This window comes from Hyla sarda, unplaced genomic scaffold, assembly GCF_029499605.1.
Source record: "Hyla sarda isolate aHylSar1 unplaced genomic scaffold, aHylSar1.hap1 scaffold_3492, whole genome shotgun sequence".
NCBI lineage: Eukaryota > Metazoa > Chordata > Amphibia > Anura > Hylidae > Hyla > Hyla sarda.
In genome coordinates this window covers 1-15,469 of record NW_026610254.1, presented here as the reverse complement: position 1 = coordinate 15,469, position 15,469 = coordinate 1, and the positions used below count along the sequence as shown (strand labels likewise).

The window sequence follows — 15,469 nt, the reverse complement described above, 5'->3', positions numbered from 1 at the left end:
TGCCTTGATAGCGGGTGGGTGCTGAATGTTCCTAATTGACAAAATAAGATTAATGCTTATGAAGAAATATAAAATCTCATCCCTTCCCCAATATCGCGCCACACCCCTACCCCTTAATTCCCTGGTTACTTGATGGACATATGTCTTTTTTCGACCGTACTAACTATGTAACTATGTAACATAACATGGGGGGGGGGGGGGGGTCTCCTGGCTGTTCACACAGGTGTGTCATTGCTGTACATTGACCATGCATTGCTTCTGTGGTATTGCAAAGGCAAAGACAAATGCTTCCAGCCATCCATTGCACTAATGGATTGGTCATCAGCTGGCTGTCTATGTCCCGCATCAATATAGACCAAAGTACAGAGGGTTAGGCTATGCTATTGTGCACCTACCTGATGCATCAGAAGGTGCGAGGCCCTTGCTAAATTCTGTGCACAGACTTTGAGATCTATACTTTAGACTGTATCTAAACCTGCTCCAACATGGACTGACATTCTGGCCTACTTTCAGCCGATGCGACTTGTCTGTCGCTGAACAGTCGCTTTTTATGTATTCAGCACCTATGTATAATGTTGTAAAAATGCTCTAGAAGCTAAAGTCGCAGAAATGTCACACATATTTGGCCTGCAACTTTCTGTGCGACAAATTCAGACAGGAAAAATCAGTATAAATCCTTAGAAAATTATCCCCCAGTGTCTCCATCTGCTGGCGGTATTGAATAAGCATTGCTGCACTGATGGGGTATGCATTAGACGAAAAAAAAGAAGAAAAAGAAGAATAATACGCCCAGAAAAGAGGCGAAAAGGAGAAAAACGTAAAAAAACGTGAAAAAAAAGTAAGAGGAAGAGAAGGGAAAAAAAGGTGGAAATGGGTTTAAAAGTGATTTCGGCGGAGAAATATATATATATATATATATATATATATATATATATATATATACGCGCACACACACACATATATATAAACGTATTCTCCGTTGAGATATTGCAGCCGCTGCTGTGTCCAGGCCCAGGAGCCTTAGCACTGTGCTGTGATGTCACTCAATACCACTGACATCACTAGGTGTAAACAACATCTCTCCTTTGCTGTGTATGTGACTATGGAGCTGTTTGGTGATGTCGTCTATTATGGCCTTCATAGAAGCAACAGGAGATTGTTGCATCCATCTAGAACCCTCAGAACTACAGTGCTATGATGTCACTCACTTCCACAGGCCTTGCAGAGTGTAAACAACAACAACCCAGCTTTGTTGTGTATGTAACCATAGGGATTTGTGATGTCACCTAGAACCTTCACAGCAGCGACAGCTTTATGAGGAGCATCAGCACTGCTCTGCCTGAGCAGAACCATCACCGCCATAGGTTGTCAAATAACCCGGATTTAACCCACACAGGTAAGTCCAATGGGGTGCAGGCATGTCCTCTATGCTTACAGCTTCCCGTGGGTGTTGGTTTGATACCGTTTGGGGACAGCCAAGGAGGCATCTGCAGGCAACAAAGGTAGGTGTGTGCTTGTGTGTGTGTTTCCTATGCAGATCCTAAGCCCAGTGTCACATGCAAGTAGGAGGAGTAAGAAGGGTTCCTGGCAAATCCGGGTTATGGATTGCATTTAAAAAGGCCCCGTGGGAGTGCAATGGGCCCCTGTCTTGCTGCTTAGCAATAATGGTATGGGTTTAGGTTCTGCTGTGTGTACTGGTGGTTGACTGCCCCCCAGCCCAGAGTGTGCATGGAAAATTGTCTGGCAGCCTCCCTGACAGCAAGCAGTGATAGTGCCCATGAAGGGGACCTTGTTGGGCCCGCCCCTTTCACGGTTATCGCTTCTCGGCCTTTTGGCTAAGATCAAGTGTAGTATCTGTTCTTATCAGTTTAATATCTGATACGTCCCCTATCTGGGGACCATATATTAAATGGATTTTTGAGAACGGGGGCCGATTTCGAAGCTTGCTTCCGTCGCCCTATGCATTGACCCGATATGGCAGTATCTTCGGGTACAGTGCACCACCCCCTTACAGGGTTAAAAAGAAAGATTCCTACTTTCATTGCTACCTGCTTGCTGGCTAGCCAGCTAGCCAGCCCTGTGGGCCTTGCTGCTGCAGCCAAAAAACAAAAGGTGGTGCTGCTGCTGCTGCTTCTGCTGCTTCTGCTTGTGTCTGGCCGCTGTTGGAGCGTCCAGGCACAGGACTTCTGCTGCTGCTGACTAAATGGCCTCCTTAATTGGATCATTTGAGTAGCCAGCACACCTGTGCAGGTAGGGCATGACATGATAGGCAGCTGCCTTGATAGCGGGTGGGTGCTGAATGTTCCTAATTGACAAAATAAGATTAATGCTTATGAAGAAATATAAAATCTCATCCCTTCCCCAATATCGCGCCACACCCCTACCCCTTAATTCCCTGGTTGAACTTGATGGACATATGTCTTTTTTCGACCGTACTAACTATGTAACTATGTAACATAACATGGGGGGGGGGGGGGGGGGTCTCCTGGCTGTTCACACAGGTGTGTCATTGCTGTACATTGACCATGCATTGCTTCTGTGGTATTGCAAAGGCAAAGACAAATGCTTCCAGCCATCCATTGCACTAATGGATTGGTCATCAGCTGGCTGTCTATGTCCCGCATCAATATAGACCAAAGTACAGAGGGTTAGGCTATGCTATTGTGCACCTACCTGATGCATCAGAAGGTGCGAGGCCCTTGCTAAATTCTGTGCACAGACTTTGAGATCTATACTTTAGACTGTATCTAAACCTGCTCCAACATGGACTGACATTCTGGCCTACTTTCAGCCGATGCGACTTGTCTGTCGCTGAACAGTCGCTTTTTATGTATTCAGCACCTATGTATAATGTTGTAAAAATGCTCTAGAAGCTAAAGTCGCAGAAATGTCACACATATTTGGCCTGCAACTTTCTGTGCGACAAATTCAGACAGGAAAAATCAGTATAAATCCTTAGAAAATTATCCCCCAGTGTCTCCATCTGCTGGCGGTATTGAATAAGCATTGCTGCACTGATGGGGTATGCATTAGACGAAAAAAAAGAAGAAAAAGAGAAGAATAATACGCCCAGAAAAGAGGCGAAAAGGAGAAAAACGTAAAAAAACGTGAAAAAAAAGTAAGAGGAAGAGAAGGGAAAAAAAGGTGGAAATGGGTTTAAAAGTGATTTCGGCGGAGAAATATATATATATATATATATATATATATATATATATATATATATATATACGCGCACACACACACATATATATAAACGTATTCTCCGTTGAGATATTGCAGCCGCTGCTGTGTCCAGGCCCAGGAGCCTTAGCACTGTGCTGTGATGTCACTCAATACCACTGACATCACTAGGTGTAAACAACATCTCTCCTTTGCTGTGTATGTGACTATGGAGCTGTTTGGTGATGTCGTCTATTATGGCCTTCATAGAAGCAACAGGAGATTGTTGCATCCATCTAGAACCCTCAGAACTACAGTGCTATGATGTCACTCACTTCCACAGGCCTTGCAGAGTGTAAACAACAACAACCCAGCTTTGTTGTGTATGTAACCATAGGGATTTGTGATGTCACCTAGAACCTTCACAGCAGCGACAGCTTTATGAGGAGCATCAGCACTGCTCTGCCTGAGCAGAACCATCACCGCCATAGGTTGTCAAATAACCCGGATTTAACCCACACAGGTAAGTCCAATGGGGTGCAGGCATGTCCTCTATGCTTACAGCTTCCCGTGGGTGTTGGTTTGATACCGTTTGGGGACAGCCAAGGAGGCATCTGCAGGCAACAAAGGTAGGTGTGTGCTTGTGTGTGTGTTTCCTATGCAGATCCTAAGCCCAGTGTCACATGCAAGTAGGAGGAGTAAGAAGGGTTCCTGGCAAATCCGGGTTATGGATTGCATTTAAAAAGGCCCCGTGGGAGTGCAATGGGCCCCTGTCTTGCTGCTTAGCAATAATGGTATGGGTTTAGGTTCTGCTGTGTGTACTGGTGGTTGACTGCCCCCCAGCCCAGAGTGTGCATGGAAAATTGTCTGGCAGCCTCCCTGACAGCAAGCAGTGATAGTGCCCATGAAGGGGACCTTGTTGGGCCCGCCCCTTTCACGGTTATCGCTTCTCGGCCTTTTGGCTAAGATCAAGTGTAGTATCTGTTCTTATCAGTTTAATATCTGATACGTCCCCTATCTGGGGACCATATATTAAATGGATTTTTGAGAACGGGGGCCGATTTCGAAGCTTGCTTCCGTCGCCCTATGCATTGACCCGATATGGCAGTATCTTCGGGTACAGTGCACCACCCCCTTACAGGGTTAAAAAGAAAGATTCCTACTTTCATTGCTACCTGCTTGCTGGCTAGCCAGCTAGCCAGCCCTGTGGGCCTTGCTGCTGCAGCCAAAAAACAAAAGGTGGTGCTGCTGCTGCTGCTTCTGCTGCTTCTGCTTGTGTCTGGCCGCTGTTGGAGCGTCCAGGCACAGGACTTCTGCTGCTGCTGACTAAATGGCCTCCTTAATTGGATCATTTGAGTAGCCAGCACACCTGTGCAGGTAGGGCATGACATGATAGGCAGCTGCCTTGATAGCGGGTGGGTGCTGAATGTTCCTAATTGACAAAATAAGATTAATGCTTATGAAGAAATATAAAATCTCATCCCTTCCCCAATATCGCGCCACACCCCTACCCCTTAATTCCCTGGTTGAACTTGATGGACATATGTCTTTTTTCGACCGTACTAACTATGTAACTATGTAACATAACATGGGGGGGGGGGGGGGGGGTCTCCTGGCTGTTCACACAGGTGTGTCATTGCTGTACATTGACCATGCATTGCTTCTGTGGTATTGCAAAGGCAAAGACAAATGCTTCCAGCCATCCATTGCACTAATGGATTGGTCATCAGCTGGCTGTCTATGTCCCGCATCAATATAGACCAAAGTACAGAGGGTTAGGCTATGCTATTGTGCACCTACCTGATGCATCAGAAGGTGCGAGGCCCTTGCTAAATTCTGTGCACAGACTTTGAGATCTATACTTTAGACTGTATCTAAACCTGCTCCAACATGGACTGACATTCTGGCCTACTTTCAGCCGATGCGACTTGTCTGTCGCTGAACAGTCGCTTTTTATGTATTCAGCACCTATGTATAATGTTGTAAAAATGCTCTAGAAGCTAAAGTCGCAGAAATGTCACACATATTTGGCCTGCAACTTTCTGTGCGACAAATTCAGACAGGAAAAATCAGTATAAATCCTTAGAAAATTATCCCCCAGTGTCTCCATCTGCTGGCGGTATTGAATAAGCATTGCTGCACTGATGGGGTATGCATTAGACGAAAAAAAAGAAGAAAAAGAAGAATAATACGCCCAGAAAAGAGGCGAAAAGGAGAAAAACGTAAAAAAACGTGAAAAAAAAGTAAGAGGAAGAGAAGGGAAAAAAAGGTGGAAATGGGTTTAAAAGTGATTTCGGCGGAGAAATATATATATATATATATATATATATATATATATATATATATACGCGCACACACACACATATATATAAACGTATTCTCCGTTGAGATATTGCAGCCGCTGCTGTGTCCAGGCCCAGGAGCCTTAGCACTGTGCTGTGATGTCACTCAATACCACTGACATCACTAGGTGTAAACAACATCTCTCCTTTGCTGTGTATGTGACTATGGAGCTGTTTGGTGATGTCGTCTATTATGGCCTTCATAGAAGCAACAGGAGATTGTTGCATCCATCTAGAACCCTCAGAACTACAGTGCTATGATGTCACTCACTTCCACAGGCCTTGCAGAGTGTAAACAACAACAACCCAGCTTTGTTGTGTATGTAACCATAGGGATTTGTGATGTCACCTAGAACCTTCACAGCAGCGACAGCTTTATGAGGAGCATCAGCACTGCTCTGCCTGAGCAGAACCATCACCGCCATAGGTTGTCAAATAACCCGGATTTAACCCACACAGGTAAGTCCAATGGGGTGCAGGCATGTCCTCTATGCTTACAGCTTCCCGTGGGTGTTGGTTTGATACCGTTTGGGGACAGCCAAGGAGGCATCTGCAGGCAACAAAGGTAGGTGTGTGCTTGTGTGTGTGTTTCCTATGCAGATCCTAAGCCCAGTGTCACATGCAAGTAGGAGGAGTAAGAAGGGTTCCTGGCAAATCCGGGTTATGGATTGCATTTAAAAAGGCCCCGTGGGAGTGCAATGGGCCCCTGTCTTGCTGCTTAGCAATAATGGTATGGGTTTAGGTTCTGCTGTGTGTACTGGTGGTTGACTGCCCCCCAGCCCAGAGTGTGCATGGAAAATTGTCTGGCAGCCTCCCTGACAGCAAGCAGTGATAGTGCCCATGAAGGGGACCTTGTTGGGCCCGCCCCTTTCACGGTTATCGCTTCTCGGCCTTTTGGCTAAGATCAAGTGTAGTATCTGTTCTTATCAGTTTAATATCTGATACGTCCCCTATCTGGGGACCATATATTAAATGGATTTTTGAGAACGGGGGCCGATTTCGAAGCTTGCTTCCGTCGCCCTATGCATTGACCCGATATGGCAGTATCTTCGGGTACAGTGCACCACCCCCTTACAGGGTTAAAAAGAAAGATTCCTACTTTCATTGCTACCTGCTTGCTGGCTAGCCAGCTAGCCAGCCCTGTGGGCCTTGCTGCTGCAGCCAAAAAACAAAAGGTGGTGCTGCTGCTGCTGCTTCTGCTTGTGTCTGGCCGCTGTTGGAGCGTCCAGGCACAGGACTTCTGCTGCTGCTGACTAAATGGCCTCCTTAATTGGATCATTTGAGTAGCCAGCACACCTGTGCAGGTAGGGCATGACATGATAGGCAGCTGCCTTGATAGCGGGTGGGTGCTGAATGTTCCTAATTGACAAAATAAGATTAATGCTTATGAAGAAATATAAAATCTCATCCCTTCCCCAATATCGCGCCACACCCCTACCCCTTAATTCCCTGGTTGAACTTGATGGACATATGTCTTTTTTCGACCGTACTAACTATGTAACTATGTAACATAACATGGGGGGGGGGGGGGGGTCTCCTGGCTGTTCACACAGGTGTGTCATTGCTGTACATTGACCATGCATTGCTTCTGTGGTATTGCAAAGGCAAAGACAAATGCTTCCAGCCATCCATTGCACTAATGGATTGGTCATCAGCTGGCTGTCTATGTCCCGCATCAATATAGACCAAAGTACAGAGGGTTAGGCTATGCTATTGTGCACCTACCTGATGCATCAGAAGGTGCGAGGCCCTTGCTAAATTCTGTGCACAGACTTTGAGATCTATACTTTAGACTGTATCTAAACCTGCTCCAACATGGACTGACATTCTGGCCTACTTTCAGCCGATGCGACTTGTCTGTCGCTGAACAGTCGCTTTTTATGTATTCAGCACCTATGTATAATGTTGTAAAAATGCTCTAGAAGCTAAAGTCGCAGAAATGTCACACATATTTGGCCTGCAACTTTCTGTGCGACAAATTCAGACAGGAAAAATCAGTATAAATCCTTAGAAAATTATCCCCCAGTGTCTCCATCTGCTGGCGGTATTGAATAAGCATTGCTGCACTGATGGGGTATGCATTAGACGAAAAAAAAGAAGAAAAAGAAGAATAATACGCCCAGAAAAGAGGCGAAAAGGAGAAAAACGTAAAAAAACGTGAAAAAAAAGTAAGAGGAAGAGAAGGGAAAAAAAGGTGGAAATGGGTTTAAAAGTGATTTCGGCGGAGAATATATATATATATATATATATATATATATATATATATATATATATACGCGCACACACACACATATATATAAACGTATTCTCCGTTGAGATATTGCAGCCGCTGCTGTGTCCAGGCCCAGGAGCCTTAGCACTGTGCTGTGATGTCACTCAATACCACTGACATCACTAGGTGTAAACAACATCTCTCCTTTGCTGTGTATGTGACTATGGAGCTGTTTGGTGATGTCGTCTATTATGGCCTTCATAGAAGCAACAGGAGATTGTTGCATCCATCTAGAACCCTCAGAACTACAGTGCTATGATGTCACTCACTTCCACAGGCCTTGCAGAGTGTAAACAACAACAACCCAGCTTTGTTGTGTATGTAACCATAGGGATTTGTGATGTCACCTAGAACCTTCACAGCAGCGACAGCTTTATGAGGAGCATCAGCACTGCTCTGCCTGAGCAGAACCATCACCGCCATAGGTTGTCAAATAACCCGGATTTAACCCACACAGGTAAGTCCAATGGGGTGCAGGCATGTCCTCTATGCTTACAGCTTCCCGTGGGTGTTGGTTTGATACCGTTTGGGGACAGCCAAGGAGGCATCTGCAGGCAACAAAGGTAGGTGTGTGCTTGTGTGTGTGTTTCCTATGCAGATCCTAAGCCCAGTGTCACATGCAAGTAGGAGGAGTAAGAAGGGTTCCTGGCAAATCCGGGTTATGGATTGCATTTAAAAAGGCCCCGTGGGAGTGCAATGGGCCCCTGTCTTGCTGCTTAGCAATAATGGTATGGGTTTAGGTTCTGCTGTGTGTACTGGTGGTTGACTGCCCCCCAGCCCAGAGTGTGCATGGAAAATTGTCTGGCAGCCTCCCTGACAGCAAGCAGTGATAGTGCCCATGAAGGGGACCTTGTTGGGCCCGCCCCTTTCACGGTTATCGCTTCTCGGCCTTTTGGCTAAGATCAAGTGTAGTATCTGTTCTTATCAGTTTAATATCTGATACGTCCCCTATCTGGGGACCATATATTAAATGGATTTTTGAGAACGGGGGCCGATTTCGAAGCTTGCTTCCGTCGCCCTATGCATTGACCCGATATGGCAGTATCTTCGGGTACAGTGCACCACCCCCTTACAGGGTTAAAAATAAAGATTCCTACTTTCATTGCTACCTGCTTGCTGGCTAGCCAGCTAGCCAGCCCTGTGGGCCTTGCTGCTGCAGCCAAAAAACAAAAGGTGGTGCTGCTGCTGCTGCTTCTGCTGCTTCTGCTTGTGTCTGGCCGCTGTTGGAGCGTCCAGGCACAGGACTTCTGCTGCTGCTGACTAAATGGCCTCCTTAATTGGATCATTTGAGTAGCCAGCACACCTGTGCAGGTAGGGCATGACATGATAGGCAGCTGCCTTGATAGCGGGTGGGTGCTGAATGTTCCTAATTGACAAAATAAGATTAATGCTTATGAAGAAATATAAAATCTCATCCCTTCCCCAATATCGCGCCACACCCCTACCCCTTAATTCCCTGGTTGAACTTGATGGACATATGTCTTTTTTCGACCGTACTAACTATGTAACTATGTAACATAACATGGGGGGGGGGTCTCCTGGCTGTTCACACAGGTGTGTCATTGCTGTACATTGACCATGCATTGCTTCTGTGGTATTGCAAAGGCAAAGACAAATGCTTCCAGCCATCCATTGCACTAATGGATTGGTCATCAGCTGGCTGTCTATGTCCCGCATCAATATAGACCAAAGTACAGAGGGTTAGGCTATGCTATTGTGCACCTACCTGATGCATCAGAAGGTGCGAGGCCCTTGCTAAATTCTGTGCACAGACTTTGAGATCTATACTTTAGACTGTATCTAAACCTGCTCCAACATGGACTGACATTCTGGCCTACTTTCAGCCGATGCGACTTGTCTGTCGCTGAACAGTCGCTTTTTATGTATTCAGCACCTATGTATAATGTTGTAAAAATGCTCTAGAAGCTAAAGTCGCAGAAATGTCACACATATTTGGCCTGCAACTTTCTGTGCGACAAATTCAGACAGGAAAAATCAGTATAAATCCTTAGAAAATTATCCCCCAGTGTCTCCATCTGCTGGCGGTATTGAATAAGCATTGCTGCACTGATGGGGTATGCATTAGACGAAAAAAAAGAAGAAAAAGAAGAATAATACGCCCAGAAAAGAGGCGAAAAGGAGAAAAACGTAAAAAAACGTGAAAAAAAAGTAAGAGGAAGAGAAGGGAAAAAAAGGTGGAAATGGGTTTAAAAGTGATTTCGGCGGAGAAATATATATATATATATATATATATATATATATATATATATATATATATATACGCGCACACACACACATATATATAAACGTATTCTCCGTTGAGATATTGCAGCCGCTGCTGTGTCCAGGCCCAGGAGCCTTAGCACTGTGCTGTGATGTCACTCAATACCACTGACATCACTAGGTGTAAACAACATCTCTCCTTTGCTGTGTATGTGACTATGGAGCTGTTTGGTGATGTCGTCTATTATGGCCTTCATAGAAGCAACAGGAGATTGTTGCATCCATCTAGAACCCTCAGAACTACAGTGCTATGATGTCACTCACTTCCACAGGCCTTGCAGAGTGTAAACAACAACAACCCAGCTTTGTTGTGTATGTAACCATAGGGATTTGTGATGTCACCTAGAACCTTCACAGCAGCGACAGCTTTATGAGGAGCATCAGCACTGCTCTGCCTGAGCAGAACCATCACCGCCATAGGTTGTCAAATAACCCGGATTTAACCCACACAGGTAAGTCCAATGGGGTGCAGGCATGTCCTCTATGCTTACAGCTTCCCGTGGGTGTTGGTTTGATACCGTTTGGGGACAGCCAAGGAGGCATCTGCAGGCAACAAAGGTAGGTGTGTGCTTGTGTGTGTGTTTCCTATGCAGATCCTAAGCCCAGTGTCACATGCAAGTAGGAGGAGTAAGAAGGGTTCCTGGCAAATCCGGGTTATGGATTGCATTTAAAAAGGCCCCGTGGGAGTGCAATGGGCCCCTGTCTTGCTGCTTAGCAATAATGGTATGGGTTTAGGTTCTGCTGTGTGTACTGGTGGTTGACTGCCCCCCAGCCCAGAGTGTGCATGGAAAATTGTCTGGCAGCCTCCCTGACAGCAAGCAGTGATAGTGCCCATGAAGGGGACCTTGTTGGGCCCGCCCCTTTCACGGTTATCGCTTCTCGGCCTTTTGGCTAAGATCAAGTGTAGTATCTGTTCTTATCAGTTTAATATCTGATACGTCCCCTATCTGGGGACCATATATTAAATGGATTTTTGAGAACGGGGGCCGATTTCGAAGCTTGCTTCCGTCGCCCTATGCATTGACCCGATATGGCAGTATCTTCGGGTACAGTGCACCACCCCCTTACAGGGTTAAAAAGAAAGATTCCTACTTTCATTGCTACCTGCTTGCTGGCTAGCCAGCTAGCCAGCCCTGTGGGCCTTGCTGCTGCAGCCAAAAAACAAAAGGTGGTGCTGCTGCTGCTGCTTCTGCTGCTTCTGCTTGTGTCTGGCCGCTGTTGGAGCGTCCAGGCACAGGACTTCTGCTGCTGCTGACTAAATGGCCTCCTTAATTGGATCATTTGAGTAGCCAGCACACCTGTGCAGGTAGGGCATGACATGATAGGCAGCTGCCTTGATAGCGGGTGGGTGCTGAATGTTCCTAATTGACAAAATAAGATTAATGCTTATGAAGAAATATAAAATCTCATCCCTTCCCCAATATCGCGCCACACCCCTACCCCTTAATTCCCTGGTTGAACTTGATGGACATATGTCTTTTTTCGACCGTACTAACTATGTAACTATGTAACATAACATGGGGGGGGGTCTCCTGGCTGTTCACACAGGTGTGTCATTGCTGTACATTGACCATGCATTGCTTCTGTGGTATTGCAAAGGCAAAGACAAATGCTTCCAGCCATCCATTGCACTAATGGATTGGTCATCAGCTGGCTGTCTATGTCCCGCATCAATATAGACCAAAGTACAGAGGGTTAGGCTATGCTATTGTGCACCTACCTGATGCATCAGAAGGTGCGAGGCCCTTGCTAAATTCTGTGCACAGACTTTGAGATCTATACTTTAGACTGTATCTAAACCTGCTCCAACATGGACTGACATTCTGGCCTACTTTCAGCCGATGCGACTTGTCTGTCGCTGAACAGTCGCTTTTTATGTATTCAGCACCTATGTATAATGTTGTAAAAATGCTCTAGAAGCTAAAGTCGCAGAAATGTCACACATATTTGGCCTGCAACTTTCTGTGCGACAAATTCAGACAGGAAAAATCAGTATAAATCCTTAGAAAATTATCCCCCAGTGTCTCCATCTGCTGGCGGTATTGAATAAGCATTGCTGCACTGATGGGGTATGCATTAGACGAAAAAAAAGAAGAAAAAGAAGAATAATACGCCCAGAAAAGAGGCGAAAAGGAGAAAAACGTAAAAAAAACGTGAAAAAAAAGTAAGAGGAAGAGAAGGGAAAAAAAGGTGGAAATGGGTTTAAAAGTGATTTCGGCGGAGAAATATATATATATATATATATATATATATATATATATATATATACGCGCACACACACACATATATATAAACGTATTCTCCGTTGAGATATTGCAGCCGCTGCTGTGTCCAGGCCCAGGAGCCTTAGCACTGTGCTGTGATGTCACTCAATACCACTGACATCAGTAGGTGTAAACAACATCTCTCCTTTGCTGTGTATGTGACTATGGAGCTGTTTGGTGATGTCGTCTATTATGGCCTTCATAGAAGCAACAGGAGATTGTTGCATCCATCTAGAACCCTCAGAACTACAGTGCTATGATGTCACTCACTTCCACAGGCCTTGCAGAGTGTAAACAACAACAACCCAGCTTTGTTGTGTATGTAACCATAGGGATTTGTGATGTCACCTAGAACCTTCACAGCAGCGACAGCTTTATGAGGAGCATCAGCACTGCTCTGCCTGAGCAGAACCATCAACGCCATAGGTTGTCAAATAACCCGGATTTAACCCACACAGGTAAGTCCAATGGGGTGCAGGCATGTCCTCTATGCTTACAGCTTCCCGTGGGTGTTGGTTTGATACCGTTTGGGGACAGCCAAGGAGGCATCTGCAGGCAACAAAGGTAGGTGTGTGCTTGTGTGTGTGTTTCCTATGCAGATCCTAAGCCCAGTGTCACATGCAAGTAGGAGGAGTAAGAAGGGTTCCTGGCAAATCCGGGTTATGGATTGCATTTAAAAAGGCCCCGTGGGAGTGCAATGGGCCCCTGTCTTGCTGCTTAGCAATAATGGTATGGGTTTAGGTTCTGCTGTGTGTACTGGTGGTTGACTGCCCCCCAGCCCAGAGTGTGCATGGAAAATTGTCTGGCAGCCTCCCTGACAGCAAGCAGTGATAGTGCCCATGAAGGGGACCTTGTTGGGCCCGCCCCTTTCACGGTTATCGCTTCTCGGCCTTTTGGCTAAGATCAAGTGTAGTATCTGTTCTTATCAGTTTAATATCTGATACGTCCCCTATCTGGGGACCATATATTAAATGGATTTTTGAGAACGGGGGCCGATTTCGAAGCTTGCTTCCGTCGCCCTATGCATTGACCCGATATGGCAGTATCTTCGGGTACAGTGCACCACCCCCTTACAGGGTTAAAAAGAAAGATTCCTACTTTCATTGCTACCTGCTTGCTGGCTAGCCAGCTAGCCAGCCCTGTGGGCCTTGCTGCTGCAGCCAAAAAACAAAAGGTGGTGCTGCTGCTGCTGCTTCTGCTGCTTCTGCTTGTGTCTGGCCGCTGTTGGAGCGTCCAGGCACAGGACTTCTGCTGCTGCTGACTAAATGGCCTCCTTAATTGGATCATTTGAGTAGCCAGCACACCTGTGCAGGTAGGGCATGACATGATAGGCAGCTGCCTTGATAGCGGGTGGGTGCTGAATGTTCCTAATTGACAAAATAAGATTAATGCTTATGAAGAAATATAAAATCTCATCCCTTCCCCAATATCGCGCCACACCCCTACCCCTTAATTCCCTGGTTGAACTTGATGGACATATGTCTTTTTTCGACCGTACTAACTATGTAACTATGTAACATAACATGGGGGGGGGGTCTCCTGGCTGTTCACACAGGTGTGTCATTGCTGTACATTGACCATGCATTGCTTCTGTGGTATTGCAAAGGCAAAGACAAATGCTTCCAGCCATCCATTGCACTAATGGATTGGTCATCAGCTGGCTGTCTATGTCCCGCATCAATATAGACCAAAGTACAGAGGGTTAGGCTATGCTATTGTGCACCTACCTGATGCATCAGAAGGTGCGAGGCCCTTGCTAAATTCTGTGCACAGACTTTGAGATCTATACTTTAGACTGTATCTAAACCTGCTCCAACATGGACTGACATTCTGGCCTACTTTCAGCCGATGCGACTTGTCTGTCGCTGAACAGTCGCTTTTTATGTATTCAGCACCTATGTATAATGTTGTAAAAATGCTCTAGAAGCTAAAGTCGCAGAAATGTCACACATATTTGGCCTGCAACTTTCTGTGCGACAAATTCAGACAGGAAAAATCAGTATAAATCCTTAGAAAATTATCCCCCAGTGTCTCCATCTGCTGGCGGTATTGAATAAGCATTGCTGCACTGATGGGGTATGCATTAGACGAAAAAAAAGAAGAAAAAGAAGAATAATACGCCCAGAAAAGAGGCGAAAAGGAGAAAAACGTAAAAAAACGTGAAAAAAAAGTAAGAGGAAGAGAAGGGAAAAAAAGGTGGAAATGGGTTTAAAAGTGATTTCGGCGGAGAAATATATATATATATATATATATATATATATATACGCGCACACACACACATATATATAAACGTATTCTCCGTTGAGATATTGCAGCCGCTGCTGTGTCCAGGCCCAGGAGCCTTAGCACTGTGCTGTGATGTCACTCAATACCACTGACATCACTAGGTGTAAACAACATCTCTCCTTTGCTGTGTATGTGACTATGGAGCTGTTTGGTGATGTCGTCTATTATGGCCTTCATAGAAGCAACAGGAGATTGTTGCATCCATCTAGAACCCTCAGAACTACAGTGCTATGATGTCACTCACTTCCACAGGCCTTGCAGAGTGTAAACAACAACAACCCAGCTTTGTTGTGTATGTAACCATAGGGATTTGTGATGTCACCTAGAACCTTCACAGCAGCGACAGCTTTATGAGGAGCATCAGCACTGCTCTGCCTGAGCAGAACCATCACCGCCATAGGTTGTCAAATAACCCGGATTTAACCCACACAGGTAAGTCCAATGGGGTGCAGGCATGTCCTCTATGCTTACAGCTTCCCGTGGGTGTTGGTTTGATACCGTTTGGGGACAGCCAAGGAGGCATCTGCAGGCAACAAAGGTAGGTGTGTGCTTGTGTGTGTGTTTCCTATGCAGATCCTAAGCCCAGTGTCACATGCAAGTAGGAGGAGTAAGAAGGGTTCCTGGCAAATCCGGGTTATGGATTGCATTTAAAAAGGCCCCGTGGGAGTGCAATGGGCCCCTGTCTTGCTGCTTAGCAATAATGGTATGGGTTTAGGTTCTGCTGTGTGTACTGGTGGTTGACTGCCCCCCAGCCCAGAGTGTGCATGGAAAATTGTCTGGCAGCCTCCCTGACAGCAAGCAGTGATAGTGCCCATGAAGGGGACCTTGTTGGGCCCGCCCCTTTCACGGTTATCGCTTCTCGG

The 15,469-nt window shown here is 45.9% G+C and overlaps 6 non-coding genes across 6 annotated transcripts; all 6 read left to right on the top strand.

The window, feature by feature from the left end:
* The first annotated feature begins 1,815 nt into the window (after positions 1-1,815).
* Positions 1,816-2,006, top strand: LOC130331369 (U2 spliceosomal RNA). Its single transcript, XR_008874283.1, has one exon. It is a non-coding gene; the product is annotated as a U2 spliceosomal RNA (small nuclear RNA).
* A 2,095-nt stretch (positions 2,007-4,101) lies between these two features.
* On the top strand, positions 4,102-4,292 carry LOC130331374 (U2 spliceosomal RNA). Its single transcript, XR_008874287.1, has one exon. It is a non-coding gene; the product is annotated as a U2 spliceosomal RNA (small nuclear RNA).
* A 2,087-nt stretch (positions 4,293-6,379) lies between these two features.
* Positions 6,380-6,570, top strand: LOC130331373 (U2 spliceosomal RNA). Its single transcript, XR_008874286.1, has one exon. It is a non-coding gene; the product is annotated as a U2 spliceosomal RNA (small nuclear RNA).
* Positions 6,571-8,649: 2,079 nt separating this feature from the next.
* On the top strand, positions 8,650-8,840 carry LOC130331372 (U2 spliceosomal RNA). Its single transcript, XR_008874285.1, has one exon. It is a non-coding gene; the product is annotated as a U2 spliceosomal RNA (small nuclear RNA).
* A 2,087-nt stretch (positions 8,841-10,927) lies between these two features.
* Positions 10,928-11,118, top strand: LOC130331370 (U2 spliceosomal RNA). The gene has a single exon (XR_008874284.1). It is a non-coding gene; the product is annotated as a U2 spliceosomal RNA (small nuclear RNA).
* A 2,079-nt stretch (positions 11,119-13,197) lies between these two features.
* LOC130331368 (U2 spliceosomal RNA) lies at positions 13,198-13,388 on the top strand. Its single transcript, XR_008874282.1, has one exon. It is a non-coding gene; the product is annotated as a U2 spliceosomal RNA (small nuclear RNA).
* The last annotated feature ends 2,081 nt before the right edge of the window (positions 13,389-15,469 follow it).